This window comes from Gossypium arboreum, chromosome 8, assembly GCF_025698485.1.
Source record: "Gossypium arboreum isolate Shixiya-1 chromosome 8, ASM2569848v2, whole genome shotgun sequence".
NCBI lineage: Eukaryota > Viridiplantae > Streptophyta > Magnoliopsida > Malvales > Malvaceae > Gossypium > Gossypium arboreum.
The window spans coordinates 135,280,026-135,299,806 of NC_069077.1; positions in this window are offsets into that span (position 1 = coordinate 135,280,026).

Consider the following 19,781-nt stretch of genomic DNA (forward strand, 5'->3'; position numbering starts at 1 on the left):
AGTCCCAAAATTTCAATATCTTTTACAAATTAGCCGGGTAAGTTCATATGGTTGAATTTAGATGTTTATTTGTGAATGATTGAAGTTTATAATGTGTTATTATATACGAATTTGTTGTGGGATTGTGTAGATTTTGTTAATGAAAGAATAAATGTGGAAATGCAAATTAGGAAAAACGCAGGATTGAGTAACGTTAGTATCGTGACGTGTGATGAATTGATTGGATAAGACCATGGTTGTTCCATGGCAAAGTGTGAAATGTAGGTATGGTATTATCCATCTTGAAATGTGAAATGTAGGTATGGTATTATCCATACTGAAATGTGAAATGTAGGTATGGTATTATCAAATCCATACTTGAGTTAAGAAATGTAGGTATGGCATTTCCCATACCGAGTTGAAAATGTAGGTATGGTATTTCAATGAGGAAAACCATACTGAGTTGTGAATCGTGGCATTGAGCAACGACGTACTCAATTTCGTAAGCCGTTTCCTAATTTGATTATAAGAAATAAAGAGAAGTGATCCAAATGAAAGAGATTGAGTAGTTATTCTTGTTGAGCTCAACTATGTGAATTATTATAACAATGGTTGTGAATCGCAGGAAACTTTAGTAAATGTTTTGGTATTGTTTGGAAATATTATGTTTGGTAAGCATTACTTTTAACTTATGAACTTACTAAGCTTCAATAAGCTTACTTGTGTGTGTTTAATATTTTTATGTAGATTGACTTGAAGTGAAGTGGGTAGATCGGATCAACACAATATCCAGATCAATTCCGGTAGCTTTTGTTTTATGTTTGAAGATTTATATGGCATGTATAGAGTTTGAATGAATTGAAGTAAAGATGTTATAAACTAGTTAACAATATTTGTACTAAAATAGTTTTCGTAAGTAGCAGTAGTTTGACTTTGAAAATCACTAAAAATAGTAGAAATGGAATTAAATAATGAATAAATTATGGAATCAAATCTCGATGAGTCTATTTTCATATGGAAGAAGCAAAACAGGTATATGAGCTATATTTTATGAGATGTTTAAATTTTTGTGAAACAGGGCCAGAGCAATTTCTGGATCCCCTGTTCTGACTTTGAAATTCACCATAAATTTTACAAATATAATTAGAAGTCATACTTTATATGTACAGATTCCTTATTGAGTCTAGTTTTATTAGAGACAAACGGCATAGTCATTGAAGCTCTGTACAGAGAGATATCTGATTCGTAATACACAAAGGTCAGAGTAGTCAAACCCTGAAACAGGGAGATTTTAAATAATAAACTGTACTAATTGGCTTGACCAAAATTCTAGAAAAAATTGGTAAGTAGATATATGAGTATAAATTCAGAGAAAATTTACGGATTTGGATTTCGAGTTTTATAACTCGAGATATGAACTATTTAGCAACTATGACACAGTTGGACAGCTTGTCTGGAAAGTGTGATATAAATTGTTTGAATTTGTTTAAGTGCTCAAATAAGTTTAGTAATGCCTCGTGCTCGACTCCAAGACGGTCTCGGGTAAAGGGGGCGTTACAGGTTTGGCTCATACGAGCATCTGGTGTGTTGGTTGGTTTGGTTCATATGAGCTTCTAGTATATTGGATGGTTAATCGTGTACTCGTATCCATTTATCATTCATCGGGCTATATTTTTATTGATCTCTATATACTACTGAATTGTGGAAACTGGTTTGCACAATCGTATTAAGCATTACTTACTGTTGTGAGCTGTGATTAATAGGAAATATGTTATTTAAATCTTGTTATTTGAATTGTTATGTTTAATTCGGTAAGATTTTTCGTTTAATCGATGAACGTACTAAGCTTTACGTAAGCTTACTCGTATCTTGTTCCTTTTCTTGTAAATTACATTTTATGGAAGGGAGATTGGATCAACTTGCAAAAAATCACACTATCCCGAGGACTCTTTTGGTAGATTTTGTAAACATTTTGGTTATATGACATGTAATAGGGCAAATGATTATGTTTGTAATGTTTCATAGCCATGTGTGGTATTTTGATATGTTTAATGTTGTAAAATGGTAACCTTATATGGTATGCTTGTTAAACTCAAAGTTCAGGTTGAGTGTTTTGTCTAGGGAATGGTAAATGTCATGTTTAAGTATGGTATAATGAGATTGAAATAGATTAGTTGGTGTGTATGTTATGACTTGTAGGTGATATGAAATGATAATTTTTGGGTATGGGCATTATTTTGTAACTTCATGTATGACACATTGGTTTGGTCATAGGTGGTTGAAATTGGCATGTTTTGGTTACTTTTAGGTGTGGTTATAGTCTTGTGATCATATGTTATGAATTTGTTTAGGTATCTATGTAATTTGATGAAAAATGAGCATAATTTTGCTCACTTTTGGGTACAAACGGCCTTGGAAATGGGCTGTCACACGACCGTGTGTTACGCACGGGTAACCCACATGGGCATATGCCACTAGCGTGTTAGGTGTAGGGTTCACACGGGCAGACATACAGGCTGCGACGGCCATCTGACCCAAGTAAGAGAGTTACATGGCCCATACACATGAGCGTGTGGGATGGCCACACGACTATGTCTGGAGCCACACAGTCTGGGCTCTGTCACACGGCTTGGACACATAGCTCTGTGACTCCTATTTTAATTTTTTTTATTCTTATCCCAAATCTCCTATTTTGTTCCGAATTGATCCCTGATTGTTCTTAAACTATTTTTAGGACATCGTAGGCTCGATTTAAGTCTTGTGAATGTATGTATTGCTTCGTTCTGAATTATTTATGAATATTGTTAATTAATTTGATGAATTGGATGCTATTGTTGTGGAATGTTCCAAATTGTATAGTAATACTCCATAAGCTTATTCCAGTGATGGAAACGGGTTATAGATGTTACATTTGTGGTATCAAAGCTACGGTTTAGTTGGTCCTCAGACTGAATGTAGCGTGAATGAAATATAAAAATTACTTGTCATATAAACCTGTGATAGTGTGATATTGATTGATCCAATCTAACCCCAGCTTTCTTGTAGATTTTAAAGATGTCATCTGGTTCTAATAGTGATGAAACTGATGAGGTTAATAGTAATATTCCGACTACTTGTAATAACCCGAATTTTACCGTTACCAAAACAGTGTATTTTCGGGTCTCCGTTTCTGAAAAACGGATTCGTAAATATTTATTAAAAATATTTACGAAGTAAAATGAGTGGTTAATTAGAGTTTAATTAAGTAAATTTAGCTTAATTAAGAGTAATTAGGAAAAATGACTAAATTGAATAAATGATGAAAGTTGAATTGTAGATTAAAAGAAAATGAAGAGGACCAAAATGGCAATTATACCATTTGTCTTAAGTGAGTGGCATAAACATAAAAATTTGAGATTTTTATGTGTTAAAATATATATTAAATTATTATTATTTATTATAGTTTTATATTTAATTATTATTGTTATTGTTATTATTATTTAAATTGATATTATATTATAAAATGAATAAAAGTAAAACAAGTGTGTGGTAAAAAATGATTTATATGTGTACCAATGATATACATACACTTGTAATACACATATATGTTTGCTTATTATATAAGTATATTATATATTATTATTAAAAGTAAAGTAAATAAAAAGAAAATAAAGGAAAGAAACAGAATGAAAAGAAACAGAATGTGGAAACGAAAACAGGGGAGAAAGAAAGAAAGAAAAAGGAAAATTTGGGGTTTCAAGGTTCAAAGTTAATTTGGTAAGGCAATTTAGCCCATTTTCTTGTAAATTTTGAGTTTATGGAATCCTAGAGATGAATACTACTTGGTTTAAGTGAAAATTTTGAAAGTTGTTAGATTTTTAGATATTGTTCTTTTTGAATAAAAAGATGAATTAAGGGCTAAATTGCTAGAAATTCAAGTTAGAAATGAAATAAGGATTAAATTGTAAAGTGATTCATAAGTTTTATGCTTTAAGGACTAAATTGAAAGAATTTCGAAATTATGATTTTATTATGAAAAATAGATAATTATGTCTAAGTTTGGTTAAAAATTGAATAGAAATGAAGTATGAATTGAGATAGAAAAAGCAAGTGAATCTAGTTAAGATTAAATTGAAATTAAAGTAGAAATTGAATAAAATTGTATTAATTAGATATAAATTAGTAGTGAATTAACGAATATGAGTTGTTTTAATTCCCGTAGCTAATGTTGTCTCAAGAAGTTTCGGCTAAGTAAGGAAATAGCAAAGTCGACGAGGAAAAGCTTGGAAAAGCTCGGAAAATATGGTTTGTATTTCTATAATCCGAACTCGGTCATTATTTGTTATATTTATATACATATGACAATTGTTAGTGTTAGAATTATGATGTTTTACTACTGAAATTGATTGATTTTGGTATGTGATGAATTTATCAAATTTATATTGATTGAAATCATTTTGATTGAATTTATATTGATTGAAATTATAATATATATATATATGATCTATGTAAAAATTTGAATATTGAATGAATGTTATATTGAAAAATTATATTGATTGGAAATATGAGGAATTGATATGAATATATGAGATTTGTGATAATTGAATATTTGATATTGAAAAGTGAATTGAGTTATATTGGATTATGAATTAATGTGAATAATTGAAAATATTGTTGAATTGAATGAAATTGTATGAATTGTGAAAATGGGTGAATATATGTAATTATCTGAATGAGATATTGATGAAAGAATTATTAAATTGAGAAAGTGAATGAAATACCCTATTAACTAGTCGGGCTGAGTCGGATATAATTGGCATGCCATAGGATCTGGAAGTGTACGGGATTTATCGGCTTTATCGATCAGGCACTTTATGTGTCGTATTTCAGGCACCTCGTGTGTTGTATCAGGCACCTCGTGTGTCGTTTTAGGCACTTTATGTGTCGATATCTCGATCAGTACTATGTACCGCTTTAGGCACAATGTGCCGCATGGTGTATTTGGGTTGGAATCCGTGTATCCGTCAAAGTCCGGGTTTGTTAATAGGGGTAAATAAGTGAAAGATAAATCGAGTGAATGTGATTGATTGAGCTATTGGAATGAAATGAGAAATTGAATTGAGAATTGAAATTGAGATATGAGATTGAAAACATGAACCAAAAGGTTCATGAAATGAGTGAAGTTCAAATGGATGATGATTGATGTTAGAATGAATTAAAATGGTATATTGTTAAGAAGTAAAGTGTGAATACAAATAAATTGTGAATATATTGTATATAATTTATACAGTAAGTAAATGAAAAGAATTGAACAAATATGTTATTGTGTTTGTTATATGACTTGTATAGAATTTTTATGGTAAGTAAATAAAATTTATCTATAAAACAAATAAATGAATACTTATAAATTTTATTGTGATTTTAAGTTTAATTGTTATATTATTAAGTGTTCGGATTATGGAAATACCATTGAGTATACCATACTCGATTATACGGTTTGTTTCGCATGTGAGTTTAGTAAAGATAGAACGTTGAATCAGCATCCCAGTTCGATCCCGAATTCATTAAGGTAAAGTGTGTTAATTATTGGTAACGGCATGTACCTAGGATGTCTTATGTGTGTGTCATTTTGAAATTGTAAATGTAAGAATGAAATGATATTGTATGGATTTAGTGAATAATAGTGGTGAATGAATAAATATGGCCTTGGCAGTTTTAGGTTACTGCAGTAGTGTAAATTTTGAAATTTACCATAAATTGTGGAAATTGAATTAAGGGCTGAATAAAATATGAGATTAAAGCCTGATGAGTCTAGTTTCATATAGAGGAAACGGTGCATGCAATTGGATTTTATGTTATGAGATATTTAAATTGTTGTGAGACAGAGTCTGAATGACTTAAAGATCCTCTGTTCTAATTTTAGAAAATCATTAGAAATTATACAAAAATAATTATGAGTTTTAATTTATATAGTTAAAATCCTTATCGAGTCTATTTTCAAGAGGAATAGACAGGAACATCATCCGAGTCCCAAATTATGAGATAAATAATTTTTAGTGAAGAGAGGTCAGAACCGTTGGACAGTGAAACAGGGGAAATTTTTAGAAATAAACTGTACTAATTGACTAAACCAAAAATTCTGAAAATTTTATGAAAGAAAGGTATATGAATCTAGTTTTAAGGAAAATTAACAGAACTTAATTTGGAGTTTCGTAGCTCCAGATATAAATATTTTAGTGACTGTTGCTTAAGAAGACAGTTTTGACATGAACATAAGAAAGTAATGGAATTGTGTGTAATTATTCTGTAAACTCCGGTAATGCTCCATAACCCTCTTCCGGGATGGTTTGGGGTTAGGGGGTGTTACACTACTGATTCTGGTGTCAGTCATAGTATACTAATTCCACTAATGTTTGAAAATGAGGTTAAAAATATGTTATTCGGTTTAATGGACAATGGTTCTCTAAGTTTATGAGAAATAAATCAATAGCTCAACAACCTCCACCCCCTGTTGTACCCCTCATTAAACCTCCTATGGTTATTTCACCCCCTGTTACACGATAACGATTCGGACAATACTCCAGATCCAGATCCAAGATTTGGGCCATATAAACATCCACCCCATATAACCAACATCGACCTCTCTGTAGAGGGTGGTTTAGAGTTCCAGCAGCTCCCATACAGAACACCTAGCTATGGAAAGCTAGATATTGGAAATTGGCATGGAGTACCCCAACAAAAATGTTTTTCTTGCTGCACTAAAGCAGTATAGCTTCAAAAAAGGTGTGAACTATCATGTCACAAAATCTCATTTGGAGAAATTCGAGGGAAAGTGCGTAATGCGCAACGAGAGGTGCAAATGGAAATTTATGACATCTTTTCAAAGTAGACATATTTGTGGACGATAATAAGTATTCTAGTCCACATACTTGTGTTGTAACAAGTGCGCGATGCAATCACTCGATTTTCTGACATAATGTAACTTTACCAAGGTCTTCATTTTTTCCAATAATGTAACTTTAACTCATAATTTGTAAGTGTAAGTCAAGATCATCCGAAGCTAGACTCCGACATAATATCTAATATAATTCTACCTATAATGAAAACGAGTTCCAAGATTCTCGTCTTAGTGTTGATTGCCAATATTCGTGGCCAGTACGATTACATGCCATCATACTACAAGGCATTGCTCGCAAAACAAAATGTTATGGATAAGTTGTATCACGGTTGGAATAGTTTGTGGCAATGGTATCAGGTACTAGATAGTTCTGTACCAAGTTCTATAACTGATTTAGAAATGCACCCAACGTACTTCGGTGATCAACTAGTCCCTGGAAAAAAAGTATTCTACTGATTCTTTTGGACCTTCATTCAATATAGGGAAGCTTTCCGACACTATAAGCCTTTGGTGTAAATTGACGGCATTTAGTTGTATGAGAAGTATGAGCATCAGTTGTTGATGGTCGTTGCCTAGGATGGTAATCAAGAGATTCTGCCGATAACGTTTGCGACAACTCCATCTGAAAAGACAGATGACTGAGATTTCTTTTTTAACCGATAGCGTTGTCATGTTTGCCAGCAGCCAAACATATGTGTCATATCTGACAGGGGAGCCGAATCTTGGTCACTATTGAGCGACATGGTAGCCTTTGGGATTGCACCTATCATAGGTACTATATAAGGCATGTCGGTTCCAACTATTACTCAAAATGACCTTCAAAAAGTGAGTGAGATCAATGTATTGGCATAGGTACATAGTTACCATTATTTTCATAATCATGCTAAACCGTATATGGAGTATATTGTTTGCATTCATGGGTATACATTTTTTGACAGGGTACGAGCTCATCCAATATCATTTTTATGAGATATTGGATAACTTGTGCACCATCAACAACGCTGGTGTGGACTTTCTCGCCAGCATACCTTTCAAACAGTGGACGCAATTATATGACGAGGGTTTACGATATGGGCACATGACAATGAACTTATCTGAATGCGCCAATCTCGTACTGAATGGGACGCGTCATTTACCGATAACCTTGATTGTCAAAGAAACATACTTTTTCCTGGTTGCCTTATTTCCAAAGTGGGGGACGGTATATACGTCACGTTTAGGGTGAGGATGTGATGAAAAAAATTAGATGAAATGTACAAAAAGTAAACACTATGTATATAGTGCATCACTCGCATTCAAACCTGAGATTTTGGGTCACGGAGTACGTTAGGCCTGACCAAGACATGTCAGAGACATCATTCTGTGTTGACCTACCAGAAGGGACTTGCGATTGTGGGAGGTTCCAGACATTTCAATTCCCATGCGCACATGTAATTGTCACATGTGCAAATGTACGAATTAAGTACACGCTTGTATAGATTGGAACGTATGTACAGATTGGAATATGTATACAATGTATGGAGATTTGAATTCTCACTCTTCCCTGATTAGAGTATGTAGCCACTAGTGTCCAGTGCCCCGTTCAAGTTGTCCTCGAACATGAACTTACGTCAAATCTTAAAAGGTCATCCAACTTCCACTCAGATACATAGCAATATGGATGTTTGGGAGAAGGACAATCAACAAAGGCTATGCAGGTATTGTAGAAATCCAGGGCATATGAGGACAACATGTTCCTTATTAAAGGATACATTGAGGCCTCAACGTTGTTAGCATTCTTTTTTCTTTTTTTTTTGCGATATAAAATTTATTATAATGCTTCTTTTCTTTTGTACAAAATATGTTCATTCTTTCTTTTTGTATTTCATTTGTATTTGTTATTGTATACTAACATTCATATAGTGGAAAAATTGCTACTTTAAGCACTACTTCAAGTACCAATTTTAATTTCTCTAGCTATTAAACTTTTACTATTTTACGATTTAGTCCTTGTACTTTAATTAATCACTAGTTCGATAAAGATACCTATCCAAAGTTACATATTTTATATCAAATATTATATATGGAAAATTACGTATACTTTATATTAGAATTTAACAAAGACAAATATTAGTTGCAACAGAAATAGAAAAAAAAATGATTATTTTTTATTGATATCATTTATATTTACATCACAAAAAGTAAATAAAAAATAAATCATCGGCGTCGTCGGGATGAATGTGTGTCACAGGGCGATGGTTGACGATTAGACGTAGGATTTTTGCGTAAAAATTGTGGTGCCGGCTCCTACTGTTGGTGATGATTATCTTTTTCATCTTCTTCGTCTTCACTTCGTCCCTCGTGCTCATCTTCATCTCTACTCTCGGTTTCATCTTTGTTTTCATCGTCTTCCTCCGTGCTTGAATGCGGTGTCGTCCTAGCCTCCCATTGTGTGTCCTCCACTCCACGAGAAAATGGTTGCATCGATGACCCACCTCAATTAAACAAAAACACGGTAGGTGTTTGTGACACTATTAGTGAATAATCATACGATGTCGTAAAACCCGGATACATCGACATTGATGTGGGCATCAATACTGGCATTGATGACGACATTGGTTTCACCATCGATGTAGGTACATGCATCAACATTTATGTCAGCATTTGCGTCAACATCGACGTCAGCATCAGGGCTAATATGTTGGGGACGGAGGTACCCTAAAATATGTACCTGCGAGAGGTTTAGATGCAGGGTGCTGCGGTGGTGCATAATATGGTGCTTGTGAATAGAACACAGGGTTAGTGAAATGAACAGAAATATATGAAGTGAACTGATCAGGATTTAGTGTAGACATTGGTAGCGTTTGTTGGGTTGGAACTAGTGATGAACCCGTCGTAGCATCTTCTGACGAAGTTCCCTACTCTTCGCCTTCACTAATAGCAGACATGGCTTATCGGCGACTCTGAACCAAGGCATATACTCCAAACAGACGCATGTTACATAAGAAAATGGTTTGCAGATAGGTAAAAATTTCATTCTCTGATCCCAAATGTCGATGTGCTCTTTGTGGTAATCTCGCCAATTTTCATCGGCCTTCTCCTGTAGATCAAGCTTGTACAGTGCTTCTATATCTTACAGTGGCGGCAGAATTTTTTACCTCTACCCGAACTACCACATCACTCAATGCGATTTATACATCTCCATCGTCGCGTACACTATCAATGGCACATTCGAGTCCCACATACTCCTAATGGCCAAAAATTTGAGTAGGACACATTCTATGATATCCGTATCGACGTATGACATCCATTTAAACTACATGCATAATTATAAATTATATTATGTACGAAATTTTAAATTTTAAATTATTGCGTGATTATTATAGGTTTAAAAAAACCAATAACTAACATCGACTTCTGAGCGTTGATCTAACAGTAGTCGGATATCTTTGAGCTGCTCTAATAGTATCATGTAACTCAGCCCATGGTTCCACCTATTCAAGTGATGTGTTAATTCAAACATATAATAAATAAACAACATTTACTATATTAATTACATATTATTATCAAATGAATTTTACCTTATCACCAATGGAAACGTATAGGGGTCATTCATTCGAGGACATAGAAATGGTAACCGCTACGATGCCCATGACTGTAGCAAGAGCAAGCAACCACTGATTGACATATTATTCTTTTCCATCGTTCGACACAACTCCTGGTGCAACGTGGCCAATACGGCTGATCCCCAACTCAGTCGTTTGCATTCTTTGAAGTCAACTAGGTGTAGTAGCCACCTTATGTGGATCAAATTTGGAGATTTATTGAACATTATAATGCCCCCGATTAACCTCAAATTGAATGCTCGGGCATATTGTTCTTTTATAACGTCGTTCGTGCCCTTAGAAAGTTCTTTGAGTTATTTTCCAAACACTTCATATCTATCCTACCACCTTGAAACTTATTCGACACCTTCCCCAAAAATGTCTCGCAAAGGTCCTCTTTACTGGGAATGGCTGCTAACCCTGTAACGAATGGCCCATCCACCAGTAAACCATGTTGTAAAGCTACGTCCTCGAGTGTGATTATACACTCACCGCGTAGAAGATGGAAAGTGTGTCTCGAGCCTCCATCTTTCTACCAACGCGTTGATGAGTGTAGGACAGAGTTTGTAACTCCCGAGCATACAAGACGCATTCAAGAATCTCGAATCTTGCAAGTAACCACAAATTTCGATGTCTAAATTTCTTGACAAATTGTGTATGAACCCCTCCAAAACACGATCTAGCTATTTATATAAAAAAATAAAATATTTTAAAAATTAAAAAAACTTTAAATTTAACTGAATTGAAATAATGAAATTTAAAATTTATTCTTACCATTATTGCTTGAGCAGAGGAAATATACTTGTTGTCAAAATAAATCAGAAAGCTTACCATTCGTGAAAATTTAATCGAAATGAATATACGAAATAATTAAATAAAACTGTAGTATTTTTAAACAAGTGTATAAGAAAATTTCGAACAAAACTTGAGAAAATTGAGAGAATAGAGAGAGTTGGATTTGAGTGAAAAGAATGAAAAATGGTCTAGTATTTATAGGGAAAGAAATTATCGTTGGCCCTTTAAAAAAATTTACCATTGCCAACGTTTAAAAAGTTGTTGGAAAAATAATCGTTGGAGGAAAGCGTGCTCATCCCGCCGCCGCCGTTGGCCACCACTATTTTTCTCCATTTTTCTTTCTCTCCTCCTCTACTTGTAATTGATTTTGTGAAAAATAAAATAAAATAAAAATAAATAAAAACACACAAATTTTAAGTGGAAACCCTTTCGGGAAAAAACCACGGACAGAGGAGAAGAAAATTCACTATGTCGAAAATTTGAATCGATACAAGAGGAATAGACTATGTCTATTTATAGGCTTGTAAAGCCATGTTCTAGTAGGATTGGAACACCTTATCCTAATCAATATAAAATAGATGGAGTTTAATAAGGTTTAAAAACCTTATTCTAAAATAAAATAAAAGAAGTCTAGTTCTATATGGATTTTACTTTTATTTTATTTTCCATTGTATTTTATTAAATAAGAATTCGGGTCACTTAATTCTAACAATCCCCACCTTGACACAAATTCTCTATGAACAAGTTCTTCATCGCGAACTTTTAATGAACAAGTTTTCCACCTCTTCCATAAAACCCCTTAAGGGTTTAACTTCAACAATGAACACCAACCAAGTCTAAGCAATGCTCAAACTTGGTTATAGGAAGTGACTTAGTCATCATATCTGCAGGATTTTCATGAGTACTAATTTTGCTCACAATAATATCACCACGAGCAATAATATCACGAACAAAATGATACCGAACATCAATATGTTTTGTTCTCTCATGAAACAATTGATCTTTTGTAAGGAAGATGGCACTCTGACTGTCACAAAATACTGTACTGATTTGAAAGTCTTCATTGAGTTCACTAAATAGTCCCTTCAACCAAATAGCTTCTTTACAAGCCTCAGTAATCGCCATGTACTCAGCTTCAGTGGTAGACAAAGCGACTGTAGTTTGCAAAGTGGCTTTCTAACTAATTGCACAACCTCCGATTGTAAAGACGTAACCTATGAGAGATCTTCTTCTATCAAAGTCTCCAGCAAAATCAGCATCAACATACCCTATGACTCCATCTTTAGTTCTTCCAAACTGTAAGCAAACATCAGTAGTGCCTTGTAAATATCTTAAAATCCACTGAACTGCTTTCCAATGTTCTTTACCGGGATTTGCCATGTATCTGCTAACTGCACTGACTGCATATGATAAATCTGGACGTGAACAAACCATAGCATACATGAGAGATTCTACTACACTAGAGTATGGAACATGTGACATGTACTCAATCTCATCATCTGATTGTGGAGACAAAGCCAATGAAAGTCTGAAATGGACTGCTAAAGGAGTATTAACAGGCTTAGCACTCTGCATATTGAACCTGCAAAGAACTTTCTCAATGTACCCCTTCTGACTTAGGTACAATTTACTTGCTTTTCTATCTCTGAGAATCTCCATACCAAGTATCTTCTTTGCTGGTCCTAAATCTTTCATCTCAAATTCTTCACTTAGTTGGGCTTTGACCTTTCTTATCTCTCATTTATCTTTTGCTGCTATCAATATGTCATCAACATAAAGAAGTAGATACACAAAAGAACCATCACTGTTTTTCTTAAAGTAAACAGAACTGTCTAAACTTGTAATACCCCGAAAATCTTTACAGTAATATATTATCCTTGATATAATATTGGGAAGTTTTGAGTTATGGCAACATTGGGAAGTAAATTATGATATCTTGATTCAGGAAAGGACTAAATTGTAAAAGTCAGAAAAGTTTTGTTGCCTAAGAGGAAATACTCAAGACTTAAGGGGTTAAAGTGTAAATATGAAAAAGTTGAAGGACCAATAGTGTAAATATTTTAAGGGGAGAATGATCTAGAAACTAAGGAAAATGGATGAATTAGGACCAAATTGAATAAGTGAAGAACTATGAGGGACTAAATTACAATTTTACCAAATTAAATGATGACTCAAGGATGGAATTCTAAAAGATCATGAAGGGCAAAATGGTCAATTAGTAAGAGAGAGAATTCTAGAATGTAATGATTATGTTGATGATATTTTAAATTAATTAATTAGATAAATATTATTTTATTAATATTTTATGAGATATTTAATATTATTTTATTATTATTTATTTAGTATATAAGGAAAGAAAGATGAAGAATTTTCATCATCTTTCCTTTCCATACAAACCAACGTGAGAAAGAGAAGATGAAGAATTTTCATCATCTTTCCTTTCCATGCAAACCAACGTGAGAAAGAGTAAGAAGAAAAGAAGTTTTCTTTCTTTACAATTTAGTCCTTTCACCAAAAATTCATTATTCTCACCTAAAAATTGAAAGAATTTCCATAGCCATCAAGAGAGAAAGATAGCAAGGAGATGATGGGGAGCAAGAATATCAAGTTGGATTCAAGAAATAGAAGCTGGAGGAGAGAGAAAAATCATGTTAAAGATTGAAGTTAATAAGAAAAAGTAAGAACATTAAGATTTCAATATATTTTTAAGTCTAATATTGTTGAAAAAGTATGGAATTGATGTTAATGTAGAGTTTTCTTTTATATGGTTCCATGTTTTTGATATATTAGTGAAGGGAAATGAGAGAAAATAATGGGAAATATGGTAGAAAATGGAAATAAGAGTGTTATAAACTTGGTAATCAATATGTTGCACTAAAGTAGTTTTAGACAGCAGTAATAGGCTAACTTTGAAAAATCACCAAAAATTATAGAAATTGAATTAGAAGCTAAGGGTGATATGGAATTAAAGCTTATTGAGTCTATTTTTATATAAAATAAATAGAGAAAGTAAAGTAATTCTGTATTCTGAGATATTTATATTTTTGTGAGACTGGTTTAGAATGATTTCAAGATCCCTTGTTCTGACTTGGAAAAATCACTAAAAATTATAAAAAAATAATTTTGTTACATAATTTATATGTAATGAGTATATTTTTATAAGAAATAAATTATAACATCATTTGAATTCTGTTTAAAGAGATAATTAAACTTTAGTGAAGAGTGGTCAGAACTGTCAAATAGCAAAACAGGGGAGACTTTAATGAATAAACTGTACTAATTGGATAAACCAAAAATTCTGAAAATTTTATGGTAAGAATACATGTGAGTCTAGTTTCAGGAAAAATTAACGGATCTTAATTTCGAGTTCTGTAGCTTAATATATAAATAATTTAGTGACTATGATGCAAATAGATAGTTTTGAATGTACATATAAGTAAATAGTGAAATTATTGATAATATTACTTGTTGCATGTTATATAAATTAAGAATGTGGAATGGAGAGGAGGAGGAGGAAAATATGTATGAATATTCATCTAGCATGGCTAATTTGCATGTTTTAGGCTTAGGGACTAAATTGAATAAAAGTAAAACTTTATGGGCAATTTTGTAAAATGTCGAAATGACTAAATTGCATGAAATAGATTATTTTATTATTTAAATTACAAAATTTAACGAAATTATCAATTTAGTTCAAGATTGGGGGAAAACATGTTTTAGGGATTAAATTGAAAAGTGTTGAAATTGTGAAAAATTTTGATATTTTATAGAATTCATGGACTGTTATCGATATGTATGATAATAATAGCTGGAAATAAGGATTAAATTGCAAGAATTTTATTTTCTTGACCCTAAGGATGAAATCGTCATTAATTAAAAGTTTAGAGGCAAAATGGTAATTTTGCCTGGAGCATTAATTAAATGCATTAGAATATGAAATGAATGAAAATGATGATCAAATTTATTTATAAAGATCCAGACGACACAAATACGAGACTTGATCATGGAAAAGAAAATATATCAGAATAATGAAATCATAAATATGAACAATCAATGAGGTAAGTTCATGTAACTTGAATTGTATTCATAAATGCTTGAAATGTATGTTATTGATGTGAATATAATTTGATTGTTCATTATATGAAAATTGATAAAATATTGATATATTTGATAAAAAGGGGAAGAAATCCCGATTGAATGAAAGAAAAATTCGATGGATCTCTGAGAAAGAATTGACGGTAAAAAGGATCTAGCCTGGACGGGTGATCCTAACCTGATATAGCCCTCCCGAAGAATATGTGAAAAATGGATTTAGCTCGGACGGGTAATCCGAATTAGGGTCTGAATTTAGCCTCGGGTGGTAGTTCAGATCCAAGCTCATTAGAGTAATTGTCGTTGCGAGGATTTAGCACGACCGGTAATCCCGACAATACTCTATGAGTTTATATTACAGGGGATTTAGCCTGGACTGGTAATACCACTGTAAGAATGAGGTTCGCGGGAGTGTGCTCTCTGATATGAAATGTGTAAGACCATGGTTGAAAGATACCATGGCAACCTAATATGAAATGTGTAAGACCATGGTTGAAAGATACCATGGCAACCTGATATGAAATGTGTAAGACCATGGTTGAAAGATACCATGGCAACGTGACATGAAACGTGTAAGACCATGGTTGAAAGATACCATGGCAATGTGATGGGGAAATGAATAAGACCATGGTTGAATGATACCATGGCAACATGACAGAAAATGAGTAAGACCATAGTTGAAAGACACTATGGCATCATGTCGAAGATAAATAAGATCGTGGAAGAGAAACGTTAAGATATCTGTTGAACAACCAATATTCAGGTAATATAACAAATGGTTAAATGAATTGGTTATACAAAATGGTAATGTGAAATGTTTACAGGAATTGGTCATATGGAAATAAATATACCTAAGATATAAGGAAATGATGGTGCATGAAATGTTGATATAATGAAATGAATGATATATGTTATTAAAGAAATGGTAAGAGAATGATATGTATCATGACATGTACATATGAGATTATCTTTTATATGTTAACATAAGGAAAATATGTAAGTTAAGACGAGTATTAAATTCAAATATGACATATTGAAAAAATAAGAATTTATATGAAATATGTGTAAGTACACTAACAAGTGTTGTTGTTGATGCTTAGGCAAGTGCCAAGCCATTGATTGAATGGTAATATATTTATTGATGCATTGAATTGATAAATATTTAAGTGAATTTTTTTTAGTGATCTGCAAGTGGTAGTAATGCTCCGAAACCCTATTCTGGTAGCGGATACGGGTTAGGGGCGTTACAAAACTACTTCTTTTGAAATCATGAGAAGTCATAAAGGAATCAAACTTCTTATACTATTGTCTTGGTGACTGTTTCAAACCGTAAAGGGACTTTCTCAGCAAGCAAACATAGTCCTCTTTTTCTGAGACTATAAAACCCTCTGGTTGTTGCATGTAAATATCCTCCTCAAGTTCTCCATGCAGAAATGTAGTTTTTATATCTAACTGCTCAAGCTCCAAATCATGCATGGCCACAATACCAAGCAAAGCTCGAATCGAACTATGCTTAACAACTGGAGAGAACACATCTGTTAAGTCCACTCCTAGAATTTGACTGTAACCCTTTGCAACAAGCCTTGCTTTATATCTGGGTTCTTCAACTCCTGAAGTCCCTTCTTTTTTTTTAAACACCCATTTACAACGAACAGCCTTTTTACCTTTAGGAAGTTTCACAAGGTCCTATGTTCTGTTTTTGTGGAGTGATTCCATCTCTTTTTGCATAGCAAACATCCACTTTTCTGAGTCTTCACAGCTAACCGCCTCAGAATAATTAGATGGCTCTTGATTTGCATATATATCTTCAGCCACATTTAAAGCATAAGCAACTAGATCAGCCTCGGCATACTTCTTCGGAGGTTTAATTTCTCTTCTAGTTCTGTTTTTGGCGATAGAGTATTGTGGTGAAGAAGCAACTCTATTCTCACTTTTTGTTTTTGCTTGAGGAGTTGACTCTGTATTAATATGATGCTCCACCTGCTTTTGATTTTCTTTATTGGAAGAGTCTTTAAGAGATAAGTTAGGTAGCATAGCAGTTTCATCAAAAACAACATCTCTGCTAATCACAACTTTTCTATTTTTAGGACACCATAACTTATACCCTTTTACACAGCTTTATAACCAAGAAAAACGTATTTAATGAATCTCGGTTCCAATTTTCCATTATCAACATGAGCATACGCAGGACACCCAAAAATCTTTAAATCAGAATAATTAGCAGGATTACCAGACAATACCTCTTGTGGAGTCTTTTTCTCAATGGCAACGGATGGAGATCGGTTAATCAAAAAACATGCAGTAGAGGCTGCTTCTGCCCAAAATGACTTCGGTACGTTGGAATTTGACAACATACATCGAACTTTCTCCATGATCGTTCTGTTCATTCGTTCTGCAACGCCGTTTTGTTGTGGATTATGACGAACTGTCAAGTGTCTCATGATCCCTTCTGACTTGCACAATCTATTAAACTTATCAAAATAGAACTCTAAGCCATTGTCTGTGCAGATGTATTTTATCTGTTTTCTCGTCTATTTTTCAATCATAACTTTCCAAGACTTAAATGCGGAAAACACATCACTTTTCTGCTTCAGGAAGAACGCCCAAACTTTTCTGGAAAAATCATCAATAAAGGTTAGCATATAATTAGCTCCACCTCTCGAAGGCACTCTAGATGGCCCCCACAGATCAGAATGAATATACTCCAACGTTCCCTTCGTGTTATGGATTCCTCTAGTGAATCGAACTCTCTTTTTCTTCCCAAAAACACAGTGCTCACAGAAATTCAGTTTGCAAATTCTTTGCCCATCAAGAAGTCCTCTTTTGCTCAATTCTGCCATGTTATTCTCACTCATATGCTTTAGGCGTATATTCCAAAGTTTAGTAATATCATCATCTGACAAGGAAGAGGAAGCGACAACTGCATCACCAGTAACAGTAGAACCTTGCAAAACATATAACTTGGCAATTTTTCTCTGGCCTTTCATCACAATAAGGGACCCTTTGGAAATCTTTAAAACCCCACTTTCATTGTGTATCTGCACCTTTTGAATCAATAGTACTCAACGAAATTAAATTTCTTTTCAATTCGGAACATGTAAATGACGTCACTAAGTGTTCTGACAACTCCATCAAACATCTTAACTTTAATTGTTCCAACACCTGCGATTTTACACGAAGTATTATTTCCCATCAAATCAACACCTTCAGACACTGTTTAGTAAGTTGTAAACCAATCCTGATTGGCACTCATATGAAAGGTGCAGCCTGAATCAAGTATTCACTCCTCGCTTACTTTAGAATCATTGACAGAAGCGACTAGAAGTTCACCATCACTGTAATCTTCTACAACATCACCTTCACCGAATTTTCGGTTGTTTTCCTTTGATTCGCAGACCTCCTTTTAATCTTATTTTGTAGCTTATAGCACTCAGATTTAATGTGCCTTTCTTCTTGCAGAAGTTACAAGTTTTACCTCTGTTTGAAGACTTCGATCTACCCTTAGATTTACCACGAGGATTTTGTTCCTGTGTCCTACCACGATCAACATTAGCATTCCGATCTTATCTCCCACGAACAATGAGACCCTCTCCCTGAGAGTCGGGTTTAACCACAAGATGCTTCATATTATCATACGAAGTTAAAGAATCATAAACCTCATCAACTGCGAGAGACTCGCGGCTATATAAAATCGTGTCTCTAAAGGTTGAATAAGACGGGGGCAACGAACAAAGCAGAATCAACCCTAGATCTTCCTTATCATACTGAACCTCCATTGCCTCCAAGTTTGAGAGAATTTCTTTAAACATTGTTAAGTGTTCGTGTACAGACGCACCTTCCTCCAAACGATGAGCATAAAAACGTTGCTTCATATGCAACTTGCTTGTTAGAGTTTTCGACATACATATTTGTTCTAGCCTCTTCCATAATGCAGCGGCAGTCTTCTCTTTCATCACATCCTGCAAAATTTCGTTGGAAAAATGTAGATGTAATTGTGTTAACGCCTTTCGATCCTTACGCTTCTTCTCTTCATCTGTTAATATCGAAGGCATCTTATCTATCCCTAGCAGGGCATCCTCTAGATCTATCTGCGCAAGAACTGCTTGCATATTAATCTACCACAATGCAAATCTGGTGTTGCGATCCAATAGCGGAATTTCATACTTCAAAGACGTCATTACTGTGATTGAGATGAACAACCCGGAAGCTCTGATACCAATTTGTGAAAAATAAAATAAAATAAAAAATAAAAAACACAAATTTTACGTGGAAACCCTTTCGGGAATAAACCACGGGCAGAGGAGAAGAAAATTCACTATGTCGAAAATTTGAATCGATACAAGAGGAATAGACTATGTCTATTTATAGGCTTGTAAAGCCATATTCTAGTAGGATTGAAACACCTTATCCTAATCAATATAAAATAGATGGAGTTTAATAAGGTTTAAAAACCT